Below are 15,946 nucleotides of genomic sequence, written 5' to 3'. Positions count from 1 at the left end.
CCGACACAAGGACGAAGCAGGAACACGGGACGAGCGCTAACTTTCAACAATTGACTTATTGCAGCTGGTAAGCATATATATACTGTCTTAACTGTGTCTTAACTTGATTGCATATATATATGTCTCAACTGTGTCTTAACTTGATTGGCATATCATTTGGACTGCGGCGCACGAAGCCGTCCCCGGCAACGAGGCGGCCCACGAGCTGGCTCGAGATCTCTACCGCCGAGCCGCTACGGGGCCCCTCGATGACCGAGGGAGCGGAGAGCGCATGCTAAAATATAGGGAGATCACGCAGCATTATAGATTGGCTCTTGGACTGGTATCCCCGCCAGACCCAAAATTAAACAACAGACAAGCAGTCGCGTGGAGACGACTACAAACTTATACATATCCGCACCCGGTTATGGCGAACCACATGTTCCCCGAGGCCAGGAGAGATAAATGTAATCTTTGTGGGGTGAGAGGGACCCTCGACCACATAATATGGGAATATCCGTACTCTCCCGGCGGAACGCACCAAATAGATAGTAGAGACACCTGGGAGACCCTGCTGCGCAGCTCGGACTCTGAGCTCCAGCTCCGACTCGTCCAACTGGCTGAAGAGGCTGCTGGGACCCAAGACCTCCCAGCCTGCACCTGAGGCGGCGGTACTCACCCCCTGACCTGCGTGTCGGGGGGAGGGTAGATCGCCTTTTCTGTTGGACATTAAAGTTGATTCTATCTATCTACATTCGCGCGCGCGTTGTTGTGGCGCTAGATTATCTAGAATCAGGCTCCATATCGTAGCCTGGCGGAGGCTTCGGGTTGAAGAAATCAGAAGTTTGGAATTTGGGAGAAGGATGACCAACCGGTCTACTGGCACTTGAACAAAGCTCATTTACATCGTTGGACAGGAAAAGGAAAACAAAATAAAAGGGTCAGGTGTTTAGCAACAAGCGTCTGGATGAGCCTCGTTTCCATAGCCCAGAGCAGCTACATTTTCTCTTCGCACCGTCGTTATAACTCCTCTTTTCAAACCCTCCCTCCTGGCGGTAGCCAATCACACACAGGTCACAACCCACTACGATGACAGCCAATCAAGAAGCACAAACAACACTGTCACAAACGGTATATCGGACCCACGGCGCCAGCAAGTTCTATCGGGCGCAAAGGCGGAGAGACAGTATAACGCGGGGAGATGGTAGAGACGGCTGTGGGAATGGGGGAGATCTTTGACTCCCAACTGGTCTTCTTCGCTGGTTCTTAGTATAGGGCAGGCACCAGTTTGGGACGGCTTTCTACCAGGAAACGTCCATGAGCCCTTCTCGTGGTTCTCGGTGTCCACCTCAGTGGTAACTATTTCTTCCCTTTGCGCTTCTTCTCTGACGACGGGAGCTCATCACGGAAAAATTAGCATCGCCGAGCATCGCATGTCCTCCGACTATCTTTCAAGCGTAGTTCTCGCATTCTACTCTTGTGCGTGTCAAACAGCGTGTTGTCTACTGCACTCATAACATCGTGTAATTATACGGGAGGTATTGCTTGGTGGTAGCCGATGGCGTCGTAATGAATATTGAATAATACTTTGGAGGGTCCGGTCGGGCATTGATTGAGGGTCACGGTATCGCGGGACGTGCGAAATGCGAGCTAAATCTAGAAATGCACATAATGCATAATGCACATAATGCATTCTAAATCTAGAAATGCACATGCACATAAGTTCAAGAGGGACGCCGCGTGTTTGCCAGACGGAGCTAGCAGGCTGGTGCCGTACGTGAAATGTCGACAGCGTACAACAGTGGGCCTATTGTTGTATATTATTGCGATAGCAATTATATGGACACTGTAGGCTCGTTTTGGCCGTCGGAGTCGCTATCTCCGTCGTTATGAGGTTTCGTGTAAAGTCCAAGGGCGATAAAATCGTCGTCGCGCGCCATATGCTGTATGTGCGAGTGAGAGCGTGCGAGGGTTAGCCGGCGAACGCGGTTCAATCTCGCATGCACTAGTTAGGAACGCGGGCTTGAAGCGCGCCCTCTCCTGTTGCGCAAGAGGCAGGGTGTCAGGTGAGAGAGGAGGGGTGTTCCTCTCAGCTGGCTGCTAGGGTGCCTCAAAGTCCTCCTCGCCCACCGCTCCGTACAGAGTGGAGACAACCGTGGTGTCTACTACGGCGTTGTACACGCGATTGGTGGATGCCGTTTTAGACGCCTTTGGCGGACGCCGTAGGGACGCGCTGCCTGCGCTCAGGTGCCTTGAAAGCGATCTGCGACGTGGCCAAGTGCTCGTCCGCGCGGGCCTCATCTTCAAAGCGATCTGCGATGTTTGCAGAGTGCGCGTACTGCCGGTAGCTTCGTATGCGCTGTGTTTTCGACGTTTCGTTTGCGTTGAATCGAGAGATGCACGAAGGTCAATTCGCTTGCTGCTGCCGCGATTCCTCACTCCAGCCTTTTGCCAGCGAATAGCGGATTGCGCTATTGCGCTAGGGCCTTTGCAGGCTGCGTGTAAGTGCTTACAGAAACAGTTCGTTTGTATCGAGTGTACGTGTGTGTGTGTGTGTGCGTATGTTATTTTTGTCATTATTTTTATTATCTATTTCTCTCTTTCACCTATCGCATGCATTTTCCACTCCCCCAGTACAGCGTAGCCAATCGAAGATAATCCCTGGTTAACCTCCATTTCTTTCCTTTGCCTTTCTCTCTTTCTTTATCTCTCTCTATATATATTGACAGCGAGTTCTCGTGCTCATCGAGCCAGATGTGTTCATGTTTACCTGTTTGCGCGTGACACTGTGCTTGTCAGTTTAGATAGAACACGTTGGCGGGCTAGTTGTTTTGAATCCGTGACAGAATGTGTAAGCGCGACTGAACAACGACGCCGGAAGAAGCGCACATAAGGACAGCGCTGTCTCTGTGTGTTTATTTCTTCCTACGTCCTCGTTCAGTCACGCTTCGTAATTCTATCCTTATTAATTTAGTTAGTAAGCGCATGTTTACGCGGCCGCTCAATCTACTATCCTTTCTTAGCACAGGTGTCCACTAATTAAAAAAGAAATTATGGGATTTTACGTGCAAAACCACTTTCTGATTGGGAGGCACGCCGTATTGGAGGACTCCGGAAATTTCGACCACCTGGGGTTCTTTAACGTGCACCTAAATCTAAGTACACGGGTGTTTTCGCAGTTCACCCCCCCATCTAAATCGCCCCCCATCGGCCGGGATTCGATCCCGCTACCTCGTGCTCAGCAGCCTAACACCATAGCCACTGAGCAACCACGGCGGGTTGTCCACTAATTTGCTTCCGCAATCGGTGCTTCGCCTTTCGGGCGAAACTACGAGTTTTAAAAAAAAAAAATCCTGCCTTATGTGCGCCTTTTTGGTCGCCTGTTAGTGTTTGTGCTGTCACGAAATGGTTGTTAGACCAGTCATTTACCGGCAAACCACAGGCCTTTCACCAACGAACGATGCCAGTGACAACAGGCGCAGGAAGCGGGAAGCGACTTCAAGGCAAGAAGACGCGGTGCAGGGCCCTGCTTATATCTTCGCCCGCCGCAAACAAATAAAAAAACTGCTTACGACGCGTGTCAGTGGCGTCGCCAGCTGTGAGCCAATCTACGTTGGAGCGGACTCCCGCGACGTCCTGTCGACGGGAAGTGACTGACATCGCTGGTGTTGGCAGGCGCATTCCCGGCCCCGGACGCTGCTATCCGGTAGCCGGTAGCACTATTTCGGGGCCATCGCCTGTGTAGCTTGACCCGGTGCCACGTGCCAACGCGCCCACGTGTCCGAGATCGACGCGCGCGAAGGCGAATAAAGAAAGGGAAATTTTCGTGTTTTATTCACGCCGAGGAAACATTGACGCGGAAGAGATCCGCAAATTAAAAAAAGAAAGATGCCGCGGTTGAAGAAGAGAGAAGAGAGAAAACAAGGGTAGGAAAGGCAGGGAGATCAAACAGAACAGCATCCGGTTTGCTACCCTACATTGGGGGTGGGGGAAAGGGGAATAAAAGAGGAACAAAGGGAGAGAGTAAGCACTGAGTACGTGTGGGAGGGACACCATACACAAGGACACTATAAACGGTCTCTTAAGCCCGTGCACTTCAAGTACTGCACTAGCGCACGAATCGCTTTTCGAGCCAGTGACGGGTGTGGCCACGGTCCGAGTATCTTTGACTCGGTGAATGGTCTCGAGTCCAGTCGGCGTAAAGTTGAAGCTAAACAAAAAAGTTTTGCAGCAAAGAGACGTGTAGACAGAGTGTAGTGAAAGCTTGCGTGAGTTGATGGTTCCCTTTTTTTGCGCTTGTTTTTTTGGCTTTTTTATAGTATGAACTGAAAAATGTTGTTGGCACCATTACTGGTGCCCGCCACTCTTTTTCGCAGGGCAAGCCAAACAAAAGTGCAGAAAAGTTATGTGCACTGGGGACAGTCAAAGAGCTGTCGCATTTGCAAAGTTATACCCACATAAGTGGAAGGGACACTAAGAGACATATACAATTCCGTAAACGAATGAAAGTGTACGCAAGAGTCTGCGAACACGCACGTAATGCCACTTCATATCTACATAGCAACAAATATAAACATATATAACAACGCCAGACGCGAACTATTCACATATACAACATACTATACAGGGTGCTTTTTTTTTCAGCTGCACTAAATTTTTTAATGATTGCCTGTGGCAAATTGCACAATTATAAAACCCTTGATCTAAATTGCTCGATGAGGCGGCTGTTACTATACCACGAGAAATCAAAATGTTTAATCGAATAACGTAATTGCTTGAATAATTAACTTTTCTAATTAGTTACCTCACTGTCCATCTACGAATTTTAGCCGCTGAGTTCGCACGGCGTATTCCCTTGGCACGAATTCTCTGGACAGCACCATTTGCGAGATAATAATTTTCAAATTGTCCCTCGAAATGCATTGGTGTTCCAGTTACTTTCGTGCTTCAATGCATAAAACAGCGGTTTTCTTTTAAAAGGAAATGAAAGTTCGATTGGCCGTGATCCTGTAGATGACATCGCCTTCAGGATGAGAGGCGTGCTCATAAAATCATTCCAACATACCTTATTTTGTAAAGGAGAGTAAAAACATTATTTGTTTTTTGAACACATATATACAATTACCAGGAAAGGGAAAGCGAGGAGCAGGCTGGCAACTGTCACCGGAAGGGGCACAACGCCTGCCTACTCTTCAGAAGGGAGGTCACAGCAACACAGAAATGGAAGATAGAAAGGAGGGGAGGAAAGAGGAAAGGAAGAGCAACAGGACAAATCTAAAACATTGAAGATATATGTTATAAGCACTTTGCTGTCAACGTAAACAAAAAGCGGTTTTAAACAACCTGCCGAGGATTAGATGCGCCTTTAATGATATTAGTTACGACATTCATTTTATTAATTTTTTTTACCACGTTGCGGAGCTTGTACGGCTTCCTTACTACACGTCATCAGAGGGTGAGCGACACTTTTATCGGATTTTTAGCGGATCCACTGAAGCGCTAGAAGCGCATTAGCCCACAGTCCACTTGGTCCTTTTTCCTGCAACAAATTTTTTAAAAGCCGCATGTGGCAGGTAGCATTTGAATTACATTTGCGTTCCAATTGCTGTTGTGCTTCAAAGCCTAAAGAAGCATTTTCTTAAAAACAGCAAGTAGAACAAAAGTGGCTTTTTATCGCAAGTTTGATAGCGCAATTCTCGAAACCAGTGCAATACTGAAAATTAGTTCCATGTCGAGTGAATATGCCTTTCAAACTAGAATTGCACCAGATACGTTTCGGGGATTGCAATATGTGAGGTAAATTTATGAGTAAACGCTTAATTAGTTCAATCTCACTAATTAGTCAAGTACGTATTTGATCTATCGTAGAAGTAATGTCCAACTCAACGAGTGATCCAGCTTGTTGGTTAAGCTCTGCCACAGACGATATTTAAAGATTTGTTGCAGCTAAAGAAAAAAAAGAACCCACCTTATATATAACAAACACATACACCATCCTTTACCGTGGTTTACTGGCTATTGGTATATAGTTACTAGGCTTGCCGACCACTGCTGCGTGTAGCCTGAAGCCTTGTGTGCCTACCCTTCTGTGCCCACTTAACATAATTACGCTAATTTACTTTTTAACTATATACATTACATTACATATTTAAATTTACGAGTTGTAACCGGTGATTTCACAAGGCACGCAAGAAACGAATTCTCAAGACTGCCCCAGTTCCGAGATATAAATTTTCGAAGTGTCCGACGAAAGGCATTGACGTTCCAGTTACTTGTGTTAAGCAAGCGCTGTTTTATACGAAGCACCAAAGTGACTGGAACACCAATGAATTTCGTTGGATACTTTGAAAATTTATAGAGAGCTTTAGAATAGGGGCCCCAAACGTTTACGGCCCCAAAGAAGTAGCGTCGAAGCCACTGCGCATGCGCGAGACGCAAGCTGCGTTTGGGTTTTGCGTCGGGCACGCCATTTCCCTGATTTAGCGCCAGCCCCAAAAGTTGCCCCAAAAGATTTGCGTAAACATGGCGGCCCCCATCGAAGCGACGGCTCCAACCTAGCACCAAACTGCGTTCGATTCATGGTAACGAGTGAAGTTCGCAAGCTAGGAGGAGTGAATGCGGTTATCGCTTTCTCTGAACTAGCGTGTGTTATGAAGATTGATTCATTAGACGCCGCTGATTCCTAATTCGATTGTGGATTTTATGGCTCGTAAACACTATCCGCAAACGCAAAGCCCTATTCTAAAACTCTTCACTCCTGCGTGCCCCAACGCTAACACCCGCAAAGCTCTTCCGGGCCCCAATTGTTCTAAAACTATCTAATATATCGAAACTGGTGCAGTCCTAAGAATTCCTTGCAAGTGTATACGCCTTGTGAACTCACCAGCTACAAATGGTAGAATAAGATATGTGACGTAAGGTAATTAAATAAAAGTTTAGTTAGGGTAATTACGTTCATTATTTAGTTAAGCATTTTTTTGTAGGATTAATGACCGCCTCGTCGAGTAATTTAGATCAAGGATTATAATTGTGCTATCTGCCAAAGGCAATTTTAAAAATTTTTGGACGTTTTAAAGAAACAGTCTGCATATACAAGCGTTATATGTGCGCCGAAAGTACCAGCGAACGGGCTGATACAGGGTGTCCCAACTATCATGCATCAAGATTTTAAAATATGCAGGACAGAACCAATGTAATGTTGCTTGCCGTCGCTTGGAGGTACTCGCAATATTGTTTTTTTTTTGCATTCCACCTCATTACATAATTACTCTTAATTAATTAATGAACTTATCAAATGTTATAGTTGGAAGGAAAGTGTCAATCGGAATATTGTAGACTGACACGAAAAACTCCCGACAAAGTTTTCTGTTGCTCAATACGTGCTACACAAGTGTTTTTCTGAGGGTGAAAGAAGAGCGCGCGAATACACGTAAAGTGCCTCGAGCGGTCAGTCGCGCGTCGTCCGTCCGTCGGACGGACGGACGGACGGACGGACGGACGGACGGACAGACAGACAGACGAACAGACGGATGGACGGAAAGCATTAACCTTACCTGATATAGAGCACACGCACAGGGATATCAAGTGAACCACAAATCTTTTAAAACAATCACGTAGTATTGAACGTGCAGCCTAAACATGTGCACTGCTCTTCCTTTCTTTCTTTCCTTCTTTCTTTCTTCACATTAGTCACAACCACACCAACCACAAATATTATGTGGTTGTGACTTGCAAACAGTGGGCCTCTCCGTTCCCGTTCTCGTTCATTACACAAGCGAGGGTCTCATCTTCGTCAGCTTTGATGCCTTCAGGAAGCATACGAAGGTTTATTGGACATTGGACAAGTTGCCCTGTCCCATGTTCACGTTTCACGTGACGCCTGGTGGCACAGGAAGGATGTTCTGCATCCACCGCCGAGGCCGCTAGTGGTGGCGTTGCCTAACACATCCACGGTTAAGTATAGCATACACATACGCAAATATCCAAGAAACTAGTGGACCGGAAAGGGGCGCCACGTTCTCCGAAAATGAAATATGGAGGCGTAGGAATTTGGCAGAAAGGTAGATGCGGCCACTGGCGAGGAAACGCTACGCGCAGTCTGCACTGCTCGTGCAAAGGACGCCCGGAGAGAAACCACACCTTGGCGTTCGTTTTGCTGTCGCCGCCGCCGACGCCGCCGACGCTGGCGCAGCAGAGGCGGCGATCCCAACGCGCTTAGCGGGCGCAGTCGTGAATCACGAGCATCTACGGTGACGAATCGGGAACGCGTCTGTCGTGGGTAGCAGTAGCCCCTCCGCCGCTGCACTTCTAGCGACGCAGACCGCGCTCGGATTTTCTTTTTTCTTTTTTGTTTTTGTGCGTCCCGTTCGGCGAAGGCGGAGGCCACGCGTTGTCGACACGACGACGACTATACGTCGTCCGTTCGTGGCTGTGAAGGTTTCCGCAGTCTCCCAGAACGTCGCATGTGTCTTTTATAGAGAAGGCAACTTGCGTCTTGGTGACCGGTGCCACAGCGTAGCCGTTTCCGTACGTCACGTCTAGTTCTTGGCTTCCCAAGCTGTTTGACCCTGCTGGGTCCACCCGAGCAAATTTGAAGCAGCGCGAAGAAGACGAAGACAACAATCGGAAATGCACACAACAGGACGAGCGGTGCACTGCCAACTGGAAAATTAACTGAAATATCACACAACTTTTATAACATGTCAAAAAACACCGACAATAACCAGAAGGTTGAAACGCATGCGTACTACTACGACGCCCGGGTCCATCTGAAATCGCCAGAGAGCGAATAATTTCAGAAATGAACTCATTTTGAGTAGTTCTTCTGGTTCTTTATAATAATGGCGGTAACATTGTACAGATCAAAACTAGGCCACCGTCGTACCCGAATTTCTAAAGTGCGCTGACCCCGGAGTCAGTGTATACTCACTGAACGCATGGTTGAGTTGATCCTGAGATCAGCGCACAGTGTGTGCTCTCGTGGAATGCACCTGCTGCGGTAGAGTACGCTACTGGGTTTGAGGTCGCTAAGTTAACCTAAATTAATTTAACCGATCATGAGGTAATTATGGTGCTCTATAGAGCACCGGTTTCAGTACCCGCCGATCTGCGGTTCCATTACAGCAAGCACTGGGCTTGCGGTGTTCGCTTCTGACGGCTGCGTAACGCGCAGCGCAGGAGCAGAGCCCGCGACCGGATTCGAGTCCAGTCGCGTTCCGATGACGGAACGATTGGCGGCCTCATTCCGATGCGGGACGGAATGAAATAACGTTCGTGTACCGAGCGCATTTGGTGCATGGTAGAAAAAAAAAAGACACATGGTAAAAATTAATAGAGAGGTCCTCACTACGGCGTGCCTCATAATCGGGTAGTAGTTCAGGCACTTCAAACCTCAGAATGTAATTTTATTGCGAAAGCAATCAAATGAACTCTCCGGGTCAAATCCTCACCGCCGTCGCATTGAGGTTCCGCATAAAGATCAAGCACTTTTCAGTACTTCTTTTGGTCGGTGTCGCTCGTTTTATTACTTCAAAGATCAAGTGCGACAACATTTTTCCACGACCGGCACGCCGCATGCTGCCAGCGAGCGGGAATGCGTGCACGAGTGTGCCGAGAAAGATGGTGGCTTTGTGAGTATACCGTCTTTCCGCTCGCCCAGTGTTTTTGCATGCGTGAGAGGGGAATGATGGGAGCAGGTCAACGCGTGGTAACGTGCTCAAGCGCTTGCTAAGGGAGGCAGGTGAGCCTGCGTTTTCCCTTTTATCTCCGACGGGGCTGTACATGGCGTGCCGGAGCTTGGCCATGCGCGCCCTTTCGTGGAGGCATTCTGCGGCGGGTGCAAAGTCTAGGCAAGCCAAGATGGCTGATGATTTTGTGCGCGCCTTGCTCTCACGCACTTGGCGTTGGAGGCCACGTAATTTCGAAAACGCGTTGAAGTTTTGAAGACGCGTTGAAGCGAGAGGCTGCACGACGCGTTCGCTCGTCGCTACCGCCGCTCTTCATGATGTCAGCGTTGCGACAGCGAGTGTCCGCGCTCATCGAGTGAGATCCATTCATGTTTGCCTGTGTGCATGCGACACCATGCTTGTTTATTTATTCAATAAACAAATCCTTACTGTAGTTTATACGACCGATAAAACTACGACCCTTACTTCGCGCTGTTGTGTATTACCTCGCTATCGCTATGAATTAATGCTTTGCCTTTCGGGCGAAACTGCGACTTTTTGTTTATTGTTATGCATAGTAGCATAGACACACAGATAAAGAAAAAGAGAGGTCACACAAGCGCTAACTAAAGATAATTTTATTTCCAGTGATTCGTATTTACACTGCAACGTGATATGCGTGATTTATCCAAAATGCGCATTGAGGGCGTGCTCACCCAACTCGAACCCAACCACGATATCAGCTCTGTTTTTATTATTTCAAGTGGAAGCTCTTCATCGGCTCAATATTATTAGATGTTGCTGATGGTATCGCTGAATATCATACCGCGCAATTTTTCGACACGTGACGGTGCGTTGCTATGCGACGGCGATGTCCATAGAATCGCTGTCGAAAGAACAACCGAGTTTCTCTCGGCAGAGTAACTGTCGTTGTTGCTAGCTGGCATCCTGAAAGACCAGCCAGAATTTTATGCGTTTACACAGCTGTGGACCTGCGCCTATACATACTGGCACTGACCGCCCTCTTAAGCTACACGTTTACACGAACCCGATAAAGTCGGGTAGAGATGGATTTTCGGGCCAAATTTGTGTTGTCGGGTAAATGTAAACGCCAGTGAGTCGGGCCGAACGACCATCGAGGCGAGATCTGTCAATCCACCTGCAAGATTTGTATTATTTATCAATACTGCAATTCCCACTGGGGATTTTAGCAGGGTGGGATAGAATACATATGTAAAGAACGCTATAGTATTAGCAACGAACACAATACAAATCAGGTCAACAGAACTTGAACATATAGCAGTGGCACAGCAAGACGCCAAAGTTTTACTCAATACTTGAAACAAACGCCGAAAGTGATGATTTTAAAACTTGGTCATTGGTTAGATGATTCCATTCAACTACTGTTCGTGGAAAGAATGAATACTTGAAACAATTATTACGCGTGCTAAATGGGGCTATTGTTCGACTATGTCCTTGCCTAGTAGAATAACGAGATGAAAAAAATAATTAATCTCGTGACATCTGTCTTATAGTGACCATTAATAAGTTTAAAAAGAAATTTTAGTCATGCTACACAGTTTCATTGCGTTAATGGTGGCAGGTTTGTTTTTGTTAAGAGGTCTGTTACTGAAGTGTGTCCGAAGCTGTTATAAATGAAACGAGCTGCTTTTATTTCCACAGTTTCTATCCTGTCAATGTCAGTTTTAGTAAAAGGGTCCCAAATTACACATGCATAGCGTAGAATCGGCAGAATTACAGCTTTATATGCGAGTAGACGTACAGTAGGCAGAGAAAGATCCAAAGCCCTCCTCAAAAATAAAAAAAGAGAGAGAGAGCAACCTTGCGGTTAGCATTAGCTACTACATATTCCAAGTGCGTAGTCCATGTGAGGTCATGGACTAGGTCCATCCGAGATACTTATAATGTGTCACTTTGGAAAGAACTATGTTATTAATATCGTACGGGAACGTTAGTGTATGCTTCTAATGTGTGATGGACATAAAAACAGTTTTATAAAAATTAATCTACCTTTGCCAGGCATGGAACCAGGCAACAATTTGTCGAAGAGCATCGTTCAGCAACTCCTGGTCAGTGGTATTGTCTATTTCTGAGTACAACACACAGCCATCAGCATAAAACTTAACCATAACTGGAACGCCATGCAGGCATATCATTAATGAATAAAAGGAACTAAAGGGACCTAAGTAGTGAGCCCTGGGGAACACCAGAGTCTACCGGAAGTCGTTGAGAAGAATGATAATTAAAAACAACAAATTGTTCTCTGCCTTCAAGGTATGCTGTGAGCCAATTAATTAGTCGGGAAGCTTTCAGTATCTTGTTCAATTTGTGAAGTAGTTTTCTTTTATGAGAGACCTTGTCGAAAGCGTTTGAAAAGTCCATGAAGATAGCGTCTCTTTGTTTCCCATTGTTGACTACTTTCGCGGAGTCGTGCACTGTTAAAACCAATTGGGTAATTCTGGAGTAGCTTTTTCTGAATCCGTTTTGATGCTTTGTTAGTATGTTATAGTTGTCCAAGAATTCTGAGATAAGATTATGGATTATGTGTTCCAAAAGGTTACATACCGTAGATGTTAAATAAATTGGACAATGGTTTTGAATGCAGTGCTTTCTTTCCTGTTTTATATAGTGGCTTCACTCTGGCTGTCCTCCAGCCACTCAGTACTTGTTCCTCGCACAATGACCTCGTGAACGGAACGTTCAAGTACTTTGATGTCCATTCTGCATGCCATGTTAAGAAATGTGTTAGAAACGTAGTCCGGGCGAAAAGATTTTTTAATTTTCAGGTTTAAAAGCGTGTTCAGTATACATAGTTCGCTTATTTGAACACAGGGTATAAGTGGCACAGACATTTCGAAAGGTGGCATTACATCATTATCATTAGTGAAGATGTACTTAAAGTGTTTGTTAAACTCATTTGCTATTTATTTGCTTTCGTAAACTGCCTTACCATCAACATTGAATACAACACATTCTTTGGAGGAGAAATAGAACGCCAAAATTTTTCTGCAGCAGTGGTTATAAAACTTGGTAGTGATTCACTATAGTAGCGTTACGTACTTGACTTATAAGATGAGAGAAAATGTCGTCGATCTTTTGCTTTACCCACTGCACGTTCTCGATTTTTAATTTTTTTCTTTAGACGTTTCAGCTTCCTTTCGAGTCTCGTGAGAGATCCACGGGTTATTGCCATTTTTTTCACTCTTTAATTCACTCTTTCACTCTTTTTCAATTCACTCTTTAACTATATATATTTTTAAACCTGCCCAACAGCGAAGCTACATCATCCGTTTTACTTGAAAAGTCATCGACGCTAAGCGAAAGTATGTCAATAATTGATACATCATCGGCTGAAGAGAAGTTTGGGTAAGATAAACGTTTAGATTTATTATCTACTACGGCGTCTGCAATGGAGAGTAGTACAACCTCTTTACCCGATATGCCAGGTACTATGTCGCAATTTGTTTTGGCACAGATTGGTCCGCTGTCGAAAAGCAAACGCTTGAGCATTAACAGAAAACTGCCTTGAATTCGCGTGCATTGTTCCGCAATTCGCAATAAGTCAAAGGCAAAAGCAATGTCCAGCATAGCTTCCCCTAGAGGGTCATGTTTCTTTAAGTGAGACTGTTGCCCACTCTACATTAGACAAATTAAAATCTCCAGATAATATGATACGATTACCGGGTTTTACATTCGTATACAAATATTACCTTAGCTCTTAGCTCGTCAAATACGGCAATGGTAGAATTAGGAGTTCCGCATATTGCTAGAATATCATATCTAACGTTTGCAAAGTAATCTGTACAGCAAATACACTCTACATTGCGTATTTACGGCAATAGAAAAATTTGCAAGGATGATTTAAATAGTATGCTAACGCCTTACCTCCACCATAACGGTCATTTCCACACGAACTCTAGCCAGTGGGAATGAACTCACTGTCAAACACAGTGTCAGTAAGCGAAATCTCTGTCAAGACCACTATATCTTGGATGTGCAAGAGCAGAAGGGCCTTCTTGAGAATGCTCCTACAATTGACATTTAATATATTCAAGGTCCGAGGTGTGTTGGTCAAAAGTAAGTTTGCTTTTTTTTAAGCTTGAAGAGTGAACCCTTCGTTTCGTCCCAACCAAATAGAACGCTATCAATGCTTAATTTGTCGAAGATTAGTTTTGCCTTGGCTCCGGCTGCTCTTTCTTCTTTGCAACTTTTCCACAGTTGTTTACGTATTTCCCGCACTCTATTTGAATAGTCCTCAGCTATCGATATTCCAGAGCCTTTGAGCTCTCTCAAAGGAAGTTTTTCCCTCTTTAGAGTCAAGTTGTGAAAGTACCCAATTTCACACCTTTAATATTGATGCGAAAGGGCTTTCTTTCTTTTTCTTTTCTTTTGCTATTACCTCATCGCCATTTACTGATTGCTGTGGAAGAGTGAGTTGATAAGAGAACTGTCATTTGGACAAGTTGATTAAGCTTCATCGATCTTCTGCGTAGCGCAATAACATACGGGTCCTGCGTCCTTCGTTTCCTTCCGTCTGTTCTTGCGCTGTGCAGAAGATGAATTGGTAAGCCTCGCTTCGTAAGGTTTAGATATCCTAACGGTTTGCCTACGAGGACAGTTTTAGAACTCACATTTTTATTGCGTGAAATTCACATTTTCTGTGAATTTCACGCAACGGAGCACCTCCACCAGATGTTACGTAGTGACGCTGAGTGATAAAACGGTGACACAGCTATTGGCCGCGAGATCGAGCAGTCGCCGCCTGGCTGGCACTGGTTTTACCACAGTTAGTGGGGATTGCGCCGCGCGACGTCTACAAGGCACTACGTATTTACATACGCGTGTACAACGTGAATAGCTTTAAAGGCTGCTTCTTCCGTGGCTGTAGCACAGTCATAAGTGCTGGTCTGCATTTTTTGACGGTGTACAGAAGCATTCAGCGTTGCGCTGTCGTCTTTGCGCTGTAGTAAGATCAGTGACTGTCCCTGTCGAGCGCGTGATGGGCGATTGTCGCACCTTATTTTTATTTTAGAGCGCAGCTCTTTGGCGTCCGTTCCTGGGTTTCGCGTCGTCGTCGTCGTCGGCGTTGTCGTCGGCCTCGTAACCAGCTCCGCCCCCCTTTCATCCCCCCAGCGCTAGCAGCGACCGACTGATACCGCTGGATGCCGCTGACGCCGCTAGAGATTCAAGATAACGTGACTGCATAGAACACCGTCGCCGCCATGCAGAAAGAGGAGGAAAGGGTCCCCCCCCCCCCCCCCTGTTCTTGTGTGGCGGATAGGGGTTGACTCACTATCGGCGTCAGCGGCATCAGTCAGTCGCTGCTATCTCTTCCCTCCTCCCTTTATCGTGTTGTCCGCTTGCTGCGCGCGCTTCTGCCCCCATCGTTTGCCGCTGGGTGTACACGCCGCCCCCCTCCCCCCTCTTCCTGCGAGTCTCGGGTTGTGGGAGAATGCGGGAGAACATCCCGTTCCTCTCGCTCGTAACGCGTCCCACGGCTGTGACAACCTCGCGAGGCACTTGTATAGATCTCGTCTTTGAGAATCAAGCATTGGTGTACCAAGTCGAACATATGTCAGCCTATTTCTCCGACCACAAAGCTTCCTTCATGACTGTCAAGAACTGTTAGTGGAGTCTTTGTTAAAGGAATACGTGTGAAAAATAAAAAATAAAAATTCTGTGACAGCGCATACATGTGTTGCTCGATTTCTTTGCCTCAATCTATCGAAAAGGTGAAACAGCTTATTTGCTGCGCTCAAATTTCGCATTAGGAAGTAACGTAATCGTCGGTAATTTTTATTTATTTATTTTCAATACCCTAAAGGCCCCGAGAGGCATTATATAGGGGGAGATACAATTCACACAAGATATTGCAATAAAAATGACTGAAGGCAACAATCAAGCGCAGATTTCGGTAGAAGAAACACTTAGTAAAAAAAAGATGAAAAAAGAGAAAAAAAACGAAAAGTAATTGGGGTGAGAGTACATGGCACAATTCATATTTGCTGCACATGGCACTTTTCAACGAGGCACAAGTGGCAGGTGGGTGCGGGTAAATGGACATTTAGAAATTATACACATATATAACACAGGCCAGTCAAGAAGTGGCAGCTGAACATTTTATACATTTAAAAATGTGCGCAGGGCTGATTGGAAGGCAGATGGGTCAGTGATTGTTACAATATCTTGAGGTAGGGCGTTCCATTCGTTCACTGATAACACCAAAGGGGAATTTTGGAATTTTTTGGTACTAGCAAATATGGGAGACACTTTGCATACAT

Source organism: Dermacentor albipictus, chromosome 4 (assembly GCF_038994185.2).
Source record: "Dermacentor albipictus isolate Rhodes 1998 colony chromosome 4, USDA_Dalb.pri_finalv2, whole genome shotgun sequence".
Lineage (NCBI taxonomy): Eukaryota > Metazoa > Arthropoda > Arachnida > Ixodida > Ixodidae > Dermacentor > Dermacentor albipictus.
This window is presented reverse-complemented; position numbering follows the sequence as displayed.